This window comes from Lycium barbarum, chromosome 3, assembly GCF_019175385.1.
Source record: "Lycium barbarum isolate Lr01 chromosome 3, ASM1917538v2, whole genome shotgun sequence".
Lineage (NCBI taxonomy): Eukaryota > Viridiplantae > Streptophyta > Magnoliopsida > Solanales > Solanaceae > Lycium > Lycium barbarum.
Genome location: NC_083339.1, coordinates 114,182,464 through 114,193,358, shown reverse-complemented (window position 1 = coordinate 114,193,358; position 10,895 = coordinate 114,182,464).

Genomic DNA, 10,895 nt, shown 5'->3' with positions numbered 1-10,895 from the left:
GGACAAGAAACTAAGAGAGTAATACTACAACCACAAGTACGGAAATATAAGCATGCTAATGCCAACTACCTTCTAGCGTTTTACCCTAATCCGTATCCTCCATAACCTCTTATCTACGCTCATGTCCTTGGTGAGCTAGAACTGCGTCATGTCCTATCTAATCACCTCTCCCGAATATTTCTTCGGCTCCTCTCCTAGAACCATCCATAGCCAATTTCTCACAACTCCGCACTAAGACATCTATGCATATCCTCTTCATATGCCCGTTTTGGACTCGCTTCCTTCATCTTATTCTCCATCAAAGTCACCCCCACCTTGTCTTGGATCTCAATACTATGCAACTATTATTTCCCTTGTTTTCTTTAATTAGGAAAAGCACAAATGTAAGTAAAAGGGTTCAAAGCACTAAAGCCCTCAGATCAATTGCACTTCAACCCTCAATACATGTGCCAAAATATTACAACCCATCAACCAAAATTCTAAATATTGCAGATGGGCAACCAAGCTTTACATTGTTGCTGCATCAACTCAAATTGATGATCCATATGCTTTAATTTAAGACACTTCCCTTATATTTTAATCTGAACCTTACATTTTTGTATGTTTGACATATGAGCATACTTTGTACAACTTCTACGATAATCAATAGCTACAATGTTGTTGTGCTGTCAAGCTAACTTTTTAACTACATAACGACGTGTTTCTACTCATTACCAATTAAATATAATTAAATTTAAGATATTAAACTTCAATCCACTACTGTAATGTAAATGGACTATTGAGAGAAAAAGAGTCTAAGGGCAGTTTGGTACTTTCACAAGTTAGTTAAAGCTAGTTAGTTGTTAATATTAGTTCTGACTGTAATTAGAAAATGGTAGTTAGAATAATTAGTTAATGATCTGATCTCTGTGTGATATAAATACACATGTAATGCTCATTATGAATCATAATGAATAAGATTTTCTACTCCACAAATTCTCTCTCCACTCTCATATCTTCTTCCTCTTTCTTTCTTCAGTTTCTAGGGCTCATGTCTTCATGAATTCATGCATAATAACATGGTATCAGAGCAAATGAAGCTGATACTAGCTTTCCGATTCAATTACAACTCATACAAAGTGATCTAGGTTTGATTCGTTTATAAAGCTTCCGCTAAATCATCTCAATTGTTTGATTTTGTACTGGATTTCGATCTATGTTTCAAGAAATGAGCACTGGTAATCTGGTTGATTAATTCTGCAAACAGTTGAGTCTTCTAATTTCTATTTCTGTTCAAGAAGTCAAGATTTACCAGTAATAATGGTGATAAACGAGAATGGAAATCAATCTCAAGAGCACGGCATAGAAAGTCAGAATAATTCAAATGCTAATGACTATAAGAATAATTCAAATGCTAATGACTATAAACATCACAATCATCCCCTTTACTTGAGTTCAACCGATGTAATGACATTTAAATAATTTATTTTCAATTGATTGGCATTAAGAATTATTCTGTATGGTATAGATCTATGAGAATAGCCTTATTAGGAAGAAATAAGGTGGGGATGGTTGGTGGAACTTATACTAAAGAATCTTTTCCTGCTGAAATGGCTAACCATTGGGAAAGGAATGCCATTGTCTTATATTGGATAATGAACTCTGTGTTAAAGGGGCTTCTTGGGGGTATCATGTATGTGATAACGTTCAAATTCACTCCTCAAATAAAAAGTGTACACGGTCGTATGCAATAGAATTTACCCAACTATGAGTCGGGGTCGATCCCACAAGGAACAATATACTAGGCGATTTAAACAAGTAAGGAATTATCACCAACTAAGCTAAGTCAAACACTTTTTCAATATTTGGTTTTTGATTAAAAAACTAACAAAGATAAAACTAACCTAGAAAGCGAGTCAAATGATCAATGGCCACAAGTTTGGATACAAAGGAAATTACACTCAAGTAACGATCCAATGTATTTCATGATTTTACAACTAAGAACGGGTTTATGTTAATAGATAATGATTTCTAAAATCTCATTAGTCTTCCAACCAAATCAATGAATTTCACTCTAAGCTTTTCCAAGCCTTAGAGTGTGATATTAGGCACAATCAATTTAACCTCAAGTAACTATCCTCTTCCGAGCTCAAGTTATTAGATGGGTTTAATGACCCAAATTCTTGCTATTAACTCTTTTCCTAACCTCTACTTTCTTTTCCAAGCAAAGTATGGGTATTTAGGCACAAATAATGTTGTACACCATTAAATGACATTAAAGCTTGAAGAGTTAATAGAGAAACAATAAACCCACTTCATTAGAAATAACAATCATTCAATACATAAGTATAACAAGAGGTTTCATCCAACTTTGCAAATGAATATTTTCATAAACAAGATTAAAGTTATGGAATAAAATTCTACACACTTAGATATACAATACAAAGCAAGGAATTGAAGAAATGAAGTAAAGGTTTAAGAAATGCTCAACCAAATCTTAAAATCTTCAACCCCAAAGTGTGGTATAGGAACCTAGTCTCCAAAACTTGTAAAAAACTGCCAAAGATGAGTTTTACAAACCCTCGCATTCTATTTATAGAAGTGCCAAAACGGGAAAAAAATTTGGACAAAAATACCCTGCGTGCACAACATGCTACTCGCATCTTATGTCGCATGTTGCACCAAACTGTAGCATGTTGTGCAAATATCTCTGTCAGCACATGCTGCAGCAAGTGTTGTTCGCATGCACAACATGCTACTCGCATGTGCTAGTAGCATGTGCCGCATTTCAGCTATTTTTCCTCCATTTTACTCTGTTATGCTCTCCGGACATCTTATCCTACAAAACGACATAAATACACGAAAATTAACAACAAAAGTGCTTGAAAATTTACAAAAGCATAAGGAATTAGCATCGAATATCCCATAATTTCACGGCACATCAGTATGCATCTAATGCTCAGGCAGTCTGGGAAGAATTGTGTGAAAGTTTCACTAAAGTTGATGGTTCGAGAAATTTTAACCTACATAAGGAAATTGCTACCTTGGCTCAAGGAACAACTACTGTTTCTTCATATTTTTCTAAACTCAAGGACTTATGGGAGGAATTTGAGGCTCTTGTGCCTACACCAAGGTGCAACTGTGATAAGTCTAAGGAGTTCATCATTCATCTTTAAAAGTTAAAACTCTTTCAATTCTTGATGGGCTTGAATGAGTCATACAACTAAGCAAGAAGTCAGATATTACTTATGACACCAGTGCCCTCTGTGAATCAAGCATACTCTATGATCATTAGCGATGAGAGTCAAAGGTCTACAGCTGCTACTGCTGGAATCTTGGGTGCAAATCCAGCTCCAATAAACAACAACTTTGATATTGTTCTATACACAAGAAATTGGGGCAACGCTCAGAGGTTCAAGAAGAACTATGATGTTCAATGTGAGTTCTGTAAACTCAAAGGACACAACAAAGAAAATTGTTGGAAGCTCATTGGGTATCTACCTAACTTCAAAAAGAGGAAAGGACCAGGTAATTCTACTGCATACATGGCTGAATAAGTTAATCAAGAAAGTCACAACCAAGCCTCTACTTCTGGTGCACAAACTTCAGAGATTGGTTTGACAATGGCTCAAATAAGTCACATGGGAAATGCTGCTTTTACTCAGGAACAATATGATGAAATTCTCAAGTTAATTCACAAGATTTTAGGCCCTTCTGATGTCAGCTCTTGCAATGCAGTAGGTATGAGTATTAACAGTGCCTTATTAGCTTCAATTAGTAACTTGAAATGGATTATTAATACAGGAGCAACTAACCACATGGTGGTAGATTTTAGAATTATGCATAAATCTTCAGTGACTCAAACCACAAGTTTAAAACCAGTCTGTCTACCTAATGGTGACATAACCTATGTTACACACATTGGTAGTAGCTGTTACGGTTCACTTTTACGCGGGTGCATAAAAGCTACTAAGAGGTTGTGGACTCTATTTGAATTTTATATTTTTAGAGTCGCCACCTAAGTTTATAAAGGAAATTAGGAAAATCGAGTTAAAAGAGTTTAGTCAAACAAAAGGTAAATCCTTTTTAAACTAGAGTTTGAGGTAAGAGTTTTGGTGATCCCCTAGGGAAGGTTTTAAGTACCCTAGTATTAAGGATCCGTAGAAAACGGTTGTCACGACCCATTTTACTAGGACGTGCGGGCACCTATCGTTCCCACCGCGATAGGCGAACCCTTATCCCAATATAACCAATTGAAGTAAAGGCGGAAGAAATAAATACTGAATAAGTCTCAAATCATCCATATAGATAAAGTGCTGAAATACTAAATACAACCCTATAGATCTGGTCTGGTTATACAAGAGCACTAACTACATACTACGAGTCTGAAAGATGATAAGTTCTCATAATACAACTGTCTCGAAATAAGAGTAAGACAAGTAAGTAAAGAAGAGAACATCCGGGCAACGGCCGTCATCGTGCTCACCCTGTAATGACTCTACAGCAGCCTCGTCAATCATCCCCGAGGGAAAAGAGTGGAACCTGTCTATTACTCTGCATATATAAAAGAATGCAGCAAGCGTAGGTCAGTACAAAACAACGGTACTGGTAGGTATCATCGGTCGGCTGAGCGTAGCTGACATAATTCAGACAATAAAGCAGGATAGGCAGATAAATCAACCAGCATAAATCATACACAAGCCAGAACCAAGTACACGTCATCACCTAAGTTGAAGTTGTACTCCCCCAAATATGCCAAGTCTTAAATACTCAGTCTGAATCCATAGATCATAAGTACATCACAAGAATATCAAGTACATCACAGGGATAATCACAATAGAAACCAAGTGCAATGCAATGTAATAATGTATGAAATGTTTATGCAATGCTGTGTACACATGTACTCCGGACGAAAATATTGACGTCTCGGTAGCACAACCCATGGGGGACCCGCGAAGTCCATGTACTATGTCGATCCGTATCACACAGCATAGAGACGACCTTTCCACCCTTCACGCCTGCCGACCATTCCGTATCACACAACACAGAATGGTTGTGCAATTAGTATAAAACCTCCCGAGTATTTCAAAACAACATAGGCCAGATCGTCACCGCCCTATAAAATGTGCCTTATGAAAAAATATCAAGATGAGTGCTCAATGTATAATTCAAGTATGCAGACGACAACAACAAGATCTCTTATCACACTTATACCACTCCGGTACATGACCTCGGATCACAGACTCTCATCTCTTTTAAACACAATCTACGATTCCGGAACAACCATCGGACATCGAACATAATCTACGATTTCGAAATTAATTATCGGACATTGGCCATCTCACGTCACTCAAGTAAAAGAGTTTTATCAGTTAAAATCAGGATATCAACAATGTACCATGAATGGATGAGAATGTGTGCAATGCATGTGTCAACACCAAGAATTAGGTCAATATCACCAGTACCAATATGGGTACGCCAACAACATATCAATATCACAAGTACCAACATGGGTATGCCAACAACATATCAATATCACGAGTACCAACACGGTACGCTAATAACATATCAATATCACGAGTACCAACATGGTACGCCAACAATAAATGAGAGACTACACAAGTCATATAGAACTCTATGCTCGTATTAACATCCACAAGTAAGATATTATAACATCACAATCAAGATGGAACAACAATTCCCAATATCTACTAACAACAATTCCCAATGGCATCAAACCATCACAATAAAACAATCAAGCGACAACACAACGGGGTGGCTAGCCCCAATCACACAACAAGGCCCAACCTAAGGCAATATCCAACCCAACTTCATACCCGAAGGTTTACATGCTTTCTCCGACAATATAATCTAAATATATGCTTCGCTATACGAAGTCTCACCAACGGTAAGCCATAACCTACCTGGATGGCCGAACCACAAACACCAACAAGTCACTTTATCGCCTTGCCTTTCCGCTGAGCCTCAGAACCAAAGTAGTCTAGGCATATTCGAAATCTAGATTAGAAGTCATGAAGAATAATACTAATATTGCTACTATTCAATCTAGGTCAATTCTAACCCTAGAAATTAGGAAAACGGGTCCACAAGGGCAAAATGGGAAATTCTGAATCAAAATATCAAATTAAGCACTAGATGATCATAACCCAACCACTAATTGCTAAATTAACTCATAGATTTACCCAATTTCGAATTTGAAGTAAAACCCCCAATTTAGGTATAAACTCTAGCCTTTAATTCACAAATTAAGCCTTAGAGATGGAAGATTCAAGTTACTATAGTCATTACCCATAAACTCCATGTTACCCATGCTAACTTCATTAACAAAACAAATTTTTATACTCACAAGTTTATTAGAGGAAGATAACCCACAACCCACTTAGTTCTCATAACTTTAGGAAGATTCTAGCATGGATTAATGATAACTAGGTGAGATAAAGAATCAAGATTAGGTAGAGATGATAGATGAGTTACCTCTAAGAGTTTGCCCCCAGAAATCTCTAGAAAATCTCCCAAGATGAACCTTTTTTGGAATAATAAGTGAATGAATTTATATCATTAAATACCTCAGTCAATGCCCGTCACCCGCTATGGCGGTCAACAGGCCGCCATGGCGCCACTACTATAGCTATCAGCCCTACCGCCATGGCGCCACCGATTTAGCGGTCAACCCAATCGCTATGGCTCCACCGCTATAGCGGTCAGCCCTACCGCCATGGCGCTTACCAGACACCAGAAAATTCTGGTGTCTTCCAAACTTGAAATCGACACCTGAAACCACCCCGGAACCTTCCGGACACAAACCAAATATGCAGATATACATAAAAACGTGCTATGAACGTACTCGTGGCCTTGAAATTTCCAACGGAGGTCTCGATTTTCAAGTCAACTCCCTAACGGCCTAAAATCAACTTTCCAACCCCAACTCCAAAATTCACCCGAGTGCGTTGGGAACCGAACCGAATATACAAACAAGTTCTAAACGACTATCCGAACCTCTCGGAATTGACGGATATCCGAAAAAGGCCCGTTTGTCCAAATGTCAACTATGAGTCAAACGATTTTCACTTAAAAGCCAAATTTTCCAAAAGTCACATAAAAACTCACTCCAATGCCTAAGGAACCACGCCACTTGTCCCACGGGTCAAAATGGTACTAATAAGGCTCGGGGACGGGTTAAAAGGGAAAAATGGTCAAAAACGTAATAACAACTGAATGGGTCGTTACATCAGATATCAATTAAACAATCGCTCGTCCTCGAGCGACAAGGAAGGGAACGAGGAAAGATGCCTGAGCCCACAAAAACTGGGGGGTCTCTCGAACACATATCGGACTTCTCCTAATAGGAAAGATTCTCCTCGAACAAAATTGAATCCCAACGAATGATATAGAAACCATCAGAATGGCACTTCTTCAACATAGAGACATGGAGGACCGGATGAACACCTGACCAACCTGGTGAACAAATAACTCATAACACATAGGATCGATACAACGAATAGTCTCAAATAGGCCAACACACCTCGGGCTAACTGGACCTCCTTCCCACATCATATTATACCCTTGTCGGGTGTAACACTCAGACCTGATAGTTCAGTCTACCAGACACAACTCTCTAACTTAGCTCAAGCTCCAATTCTTATATCTCCATATTCAAATTTCCCTCGCAACTGATCCTCAAATAAACGAATTGATTTTGGTCAAATCCTCTGATTTGATAAAATCACAACTCTGAACGCGATCATTAGGCCCCACAAACACTTTCCCAAACCAATGCAATCCTTTGAAACATGACATAAACCATAGCCCATTCTGAACCGGGAAGATATTCTTATCTCATTAACCTTTCCTTCGCACTCGCTAAAGCCATTTCCTGCACCGCAATTTCTTAGAACACCTGAACACACACATCACAAACTTGATACAATGACTTACTCTCGCCGGAAGAATCCTTGATTCATCTGAGTTCTCTACACAATTCTATCAGAACTGATCTTATTGACAGCTAAGTTAGCTAGTTCCAAGTCTTTTTAAACTCGCCGAGCAAAGTCCGTCGGAACCCAACTGATCACTATAAAGACCTCTTGCACAACAATTCCTCCTCAAATCCGTACTAAGTTCATTGTATACCATTATTCTGTCCAAATAACTGTTCTCAGAAAGTATTATCAAATTCAATAGAAAACCCTGACAAAGCTTGGTAAAACTGTCATACCTCAAATCTGAGTCGAAACGCTTCAGATCCTTAGATATCTTCTTGAAGGATAATCATAGACCTTTAAGCTTAACTCGAACAACGCTGACCCTGAATGAATGCACAACTCTCGAATATCACCAATAGTCATGTGAACTGACTCCGAATTTCGAAACGAATCACAGTCATACCATGCATAACAAATCCTGACTGTCACCCTTGATTCCACAAGTTGAGTCCTATCCAAGCTGTCAACTCAGTACTGACGAACTATACCTTATGGTTTAAATCTCCATGTTTTTCCACCTTTACCCGATGCGCAAAACCGATACAACTCTGAACTTTTCGACGCAAAACCTGAAGTCTCCTATAATAATTATATAACATTGAGCCTCTTATTGTATCACCTCGATATACCCATAAATTCTTCGAAAGTATCCGATCTTACAACTGCCTTGTTAACCCAAGGGCTTACCCAAACTGTCCAGTCAATATTACTTGCAACCATCTTGTATTACCACGAGTAAGGTCCCTCCCCGTAAAATATATCTCTAGCCTCACACGATAGGAATTCCACAATCCTTTCTCTTAAAGCACGTTAACTCATTCACTGTAGATTTCCTTCTTACGCTCACGCAACAATCACATCTCAACTGGAATGTGCAAGAAAACGACACCACAATCCATACTGGCCCAAGAAATTCTGAGGATGTAACTTCTTCTTACTAATTCACATTCAATTATACCTTTCTTGACTCGTCAATTTCCCAATTTCTAATGACTTCACGATCATCGATATCATAATCAATCCTCGTATCCACTCCATAGAATACCACATAATCATAAATCTTGCAAACTAGCCGAATTAGTCCTGAAGATAGGATCATACCATATACTCTGCACATTAGCGTTTCCTTAACGCTTACCACTCTGAATTGAACGCTCTCTAAATCCGGCGTATCACACAACAGTATTACTAATATCCTCATGGATCCATCTTTCTTCTTCGCAAACAACACCGGAGCACCCCAAGGGGAGACACTCGATCTAAAGAACCCTTTGCTCATAAATCCTGTAATTGCTTCTTAAGCTCCCTCAACTCGACCGGTGCCATCCGATATGGCGGAATAGAAATAGGGCGAGTGATCGGATCAAAGTATACATCATCACCTCAAGTCTTACGAACTTTAATCTCCTGAACCCGATCAAAAGATGCCTCATTGTAATCCTTAAGTTCCCGTATTTCATTTCAAATCACCTTTATCACCATTAACCAACAAACGCTCAAATCCACTTGATTCTTCATCTCCTTATTGTCAATGTCTTTCCTCTATTACACGCGATCACAAAACGATGTCCACATTTGATGGTCATCCCCGAACGTGCGCTTGTTCTCACATACCGAAGTCTAACATTCTACCGTTGCTGAATTGTCAACCCGTCATTGGTTTCACCAGTGTCACGCGCACCATCATAAAGCCTCGACGAAGCTAAAGTCAAACCGATCACATAATCGAACAATCAAATCACATATAATAAAATAACAGGCTCGTTACCGTCACGGCGGTAATGGTGCCGCAACAGCGGCGCCGTTACAGCGCCCATTAGGCCGACATAGCGGTCTGCCAATATTCAAGCGGCCAACACACCGCAACAACAGTGCCGCTGGGATGGCACTGGTGACGCCATATCGGGCACCAAGTACCAGAATTTCTCCAATTTTTTTAAGTCTCAATCGAAATCCCGAGCCATTCCCGAGGCCATCTGCTCACCAACCACATACGCAGACCCATACAAAAATACGCTAGGAACGCATTCGTTGCCTCAGAATTCCCAACGAAAGCCTCGTTAACCAAGTCAACCCCCGATGCCTTAGTTTCAATTTCTCACGAACTTCCACAATAAACGAGTCTAATCGCGAATCCACACAGCAACCGAGTCTAGTCGAGACTCCACCCAACCGAAACCTCAGGCTATAACTGTGAATGAACTGAATCACGCGTCCGAATCAGCATAACATATCTCGTACCATTCCACGACACGTCATAGATTAACCATTTGCGTAAGAATTTAAGGACAGATTTTCAACTTCTGAGGATGATCAAGATAAGAAGGTCCAGATACCAATTTGAATAACGTCGCATGAGGGAATGAAAGAATTTAAAGTTTTCTAAATGTCTTATAGCCTTTCGCAGATAAGTACGGAGCTCATCGTACCGATCCACAAGATTCTACTAGACACGCTCTTGTATTTTAGATTGAGTAACCTAGGGCTCTGATACCAACTTGTCACGACCCATTTTACTAGAACGTGCAGGAACCTATCGTTCCCACCGTGATAGGCGAACCCTTATCCCAATATAACCAATTGAAGTAAAGGCGGAAGAAATAAATACAGAATAAGTCTCAAATCATCCATATAGACATATGTTTTACTTCTATATGGATGATTTGAGACTTATTCTATATTTATTTCTTCCACCTTTACTTCAATTGGTTAGATTGGGATAAGGGTTCGCCTATCGCGGTGGGAACGATAAGTGCCCGCACGTCCTAGTAAAACGGGTCGTGACAACGTTTGACCTACGAGTTTCAATGTGTGATTAATTGTGGTTATGTGCTAAAATGTTTTCTTTCTTGCAAAAAAATGTCATTTCCTATTATTTCTTTCAAAAATTGTTAGAAAGGCGGAAATCATCCG